This window comes from Pipistrellus hanaki (genome assembly GCF_964339955.1).
Source record: "Pipistrellus hanaki genome assembly, chromosome: 9".
Taxonomy (NCBI): Eukaryota; Metazoa; Chordata; class Mammalia; order Chiroptera; family Vespertilionidae; genus Pipistrellus; species Pipistrellus hanaki.
In genome coordinates this window covers 16,697,838-16,701,323 of record NC_140511.1, presented here as the reverse complement: position 1 = coordinate 16,701,323, position 3,486 = coordinate 16,697,838, and the positions used below count along the sequence as shown (strand labels likewise).

The following is a 3,486-nucleotide window of genomic DNA, read 5'->3' as shown; positions in this document are numbered from 1 at the left end:
AGAAATGGCCAGCAGTACATGAAAAGATGTTCCATAAATCATCATGGAAATGAAAATCATAATGATGAGATATCATCTTATCTCTGTTAGAATGGCTATTACCAAAAAGACAAGAAATAACAAATATTGATGAGAGTATGGAGAAACAGGAACTCTTGTAAAATGGTATTGGTAGGAATGTTAAATGTTCTATTCACTATGGAAAACGGTATGGAGGTTTCTTTAAAAGTTAAAAATAGAACTCTCACCCTGGCTGGTGTTTCTGAGTTGTTAGAGCTTCGGCCCTCTCACCAAAAGGTGGAAGATTTGAGTTGTCAAGGGCATGTACCTGAGTTACAAGCTTGATCCCCAGCCCTGGTCAGGATGCATATGGGAGGTAACCAATCCATGTGTCTCTCTGACATTGATGTTTCTCTGTTTCTCTGTTTCTCTCCTTCTCTCTCCCCCTTCCTCCACTCTCTCTAAAATACAATGGAAAAATATCTTCAGGTGAGGATTAAGAAAAAAATAGAACTATCATATGATCCAGCAATCCCATTTCTGAATATCTATCCAAAAGAATTTAAATTGGGATCACAAAGAGATATTTGCATTTATATGTTCATTGTAGCATTATTCTAGTAGGCAATATACGGAAACAACACAAACATTCATTGACAGATGAATGGATTTTAAAAATGCGGCATATACACACAATGGAATATTATTCAGTCTTAGAAAAGGAAATCCTGTCATTTAGAACAATATGCGTAGATGTGGAAAAAGAAAAAGAAAACCCTACCTTCTGGGGAACCATGGTGAAATAAGTGTGTCAATGAAGGACAAACACTGCATGATTATACTTAATGAGGTATCTAAAATAGGCACACTTACAGAAGCAGAAAATAAAATGGTAGTTGCCAGGAGATTGAGGGTATGGTGTGGGGGAGTTGTTGTTTGATGGATATAAATTAGTGTTATACAAAACAAATAAATTGTAGTGACCTGCAGGATAACACAGGCCTATTGTTAACAATATGGTATCATGAACTTAAACATGTGTTAAGAGGATAGATCTCATGTTAAGTGTTCTTACCATATATACATACACACATGTACAAGACACATATATACATACGCACACGTACAAAAGACACATATATATACACACACACACACACACGTACAAAAGACAGGTAGGCTTATTAACTTGATTGTGGTGATGGTATCATAGGTGTACGAGTATACGCATGTCCAAACTAAGCATATCTGAAGAAGCATATATTTGCTGAGGCTTTGAGTCACTTAGCTAAACTGTTTTTCACAAGGACTTTGTGAATTGGCTTGCTTGGCTCTTCATTTGCATAAAACTAATGAAAGGTGCCACCCATTTACTGAAAGATTAAAATTAAAAGATTAAAATTAAAGCCTGCTTCACATTAATCACCAAGCTATATTGCTTTTCTTATTATTGTACTGTCAGGTCTTCCTTCATAGCTAGAGCTCACCACATGGTGTTCAATCATTTCCCAGTCCCTCTAAGGCCTCTGCCTATGTGACTTAGAGAGGTACCACACAAGAAATGGACCTAAATGGACCTAAACCACTACCCAGAGTTAAAACAACAACATGCCCAAACTAACCAGACTTCCCACAACATTTTATTCTGAAAAATAAGGATGGATGCCAAGTATATTAGGGTCATGAGTGGGGGAATCCAAAGAGGGCAGAGGAAACTAAAGCCCCATTCTGCAAACAATTACTGTACAGTCCTTATGAGTAGGGAGGGGGTAGAGACAGGAAGAGAAGTCTAGGAAGCTACTATCAATAGCAAAGCATAAACAGTAAAGTGAATATAAGAAAGCATGAACAGCTCTTGCAGCTCGGCCACCGACATGCCATCCAGACTCAGGAAGACCCGAAAACTTTGGGGCCACGTGAGCCACGGCCACGGCCGCATCGGCAGGCACAGGAAGCACCCGGGGGGCCGTGGTAATGCTGGTGGCTTGCATCATCACAGGATCAACTTCGACAAATATCACCCAGGTGTCTTTGGGAAAGTTGGTATGAGGCATTTTCATTAAAGAGGAACCAGAGCTTCTGCCCAACTGTCACCCTTGATAAACTGTGGACCCTGGTCAGTGAGCAGACGCGGGTAAATGCTGCCAAAAGCAAGACTGGAGCTGCTCCCATCATTGATGTGGTGCGATGGGGCTACTGCAAAGTTCTGGGGAAGGGAAAGCTCCCAAAGCAGCCTGTCATTCTGTCATTGTGAAGGCCAAGTTCTTCCGCAGAAGAGCCGAGGAGAAGATTAAGGGTGTTGTTGGGGCCTGTGTCCTGGTAGCTTGAAGCTACGTGGAGGGAAGTTCCATTAAAATGTCCAAGTACAAAAAAAAAAAAGAAAAAAAGAAAAAAAGAACAATTCTGTGTTTTCAGAACATGAAGTGCATAACAGGGAATGGCTGGAAGTGAAGCCCGAGAAGTAGGCAAAGGCCATTGTCATGGACAGCCGTATAGAGAAGCCATTAAAAAATGCAGGATCGTATCCAACAGGTAGTAAGTGATAAAATTTCAAAGGTGCACAAAGACAAGCGTAATGAGAATCTAAACAAAAGACAGCACCTAACATCCTATATAGAATCATTCAAGTAATAATGGAAGAAATATTGAGAGAGAGCAGGAGCTAGAAAAATAATTCTTAAATAATTAAGAATATATATAAAACAGAAGTGTTGTAAGAAGGAAATTCCTGCTGTTAGATAAATGAGATTAAGTGAGAGCATTTATCTTCATAGTAGGAAAATGTGTGCTTAAGTGCTGATATGATTTACCTCACCAAGAGCCATTTGAAGATTCTTCATAATAAATACTTCGATAGGATAATATTTTACTATTAAATACCAAAACTGGCAAGATCTATTTTTACCCACACTTTGTGCTCATTGGAGTTAATTCCTGTTTCTTAATACATTGTCATTAGTAAATTAGAATAGCATATAGGTGAAAATATTGATTAGAAAGACTTTTTGCCCCTTACCACAAGTAGGTAGTATTCTATAAATAAAGAGAAGAACAAATCCTATAATATAAATCCCTGAGATAGTTATTCATAAGTGTAACTAAGAAAAAAAAAAAACTTTGAAAATTAAGATTCATGAAATTCCAAGTGTGTAAACTGATTCTTACTCATTTCTTGTATAATTAGCCCATTGTTTGCCTAAATTTATCAGGCCAAATTAACAACAAAAATTCTGTTTGTTTGTTTTTTCATAAAATTCATGATGAGGCACATAGAGAGGCAGAAAAAAAAATGCACTTTAAAGTGAATTAGATCCTTTGGTAGCCACTGTCCTTGCTTCTAACATTCCCAATTGTAATGCAAAGACTAAAAACACTTTGAGGTCATCTTGTTTGAAATCTATTCTTGAGGGGAGCTGTGAAGGAATTCCTGCCACTGCAGAAAACAGCCTTCCTGAGGCAGGCAATTATATTTTTAGATATATTTAG

The 3,486-nt window shown here is 37.9% G+C and overlaps 1 pseudogene across 1 annotated transcript; it reads left to right on the top strand.

Moving 5' to 3' along the window:
* The first annotated feature begins 1,858 nt into the window (after positions 1-1,858).
* LOC311627903 (large ribosomal subunit protein uL15-like) lies at positions 1,859-2,401 on the top strand (annotated as a pseudogene). The gene has a single exon. The product of its transcript is annotated as a large ribosomal subunit protein uL15-like (transcript).
* Positions 2,402-3,486: the final 1,085 nt, after the last annotated feature.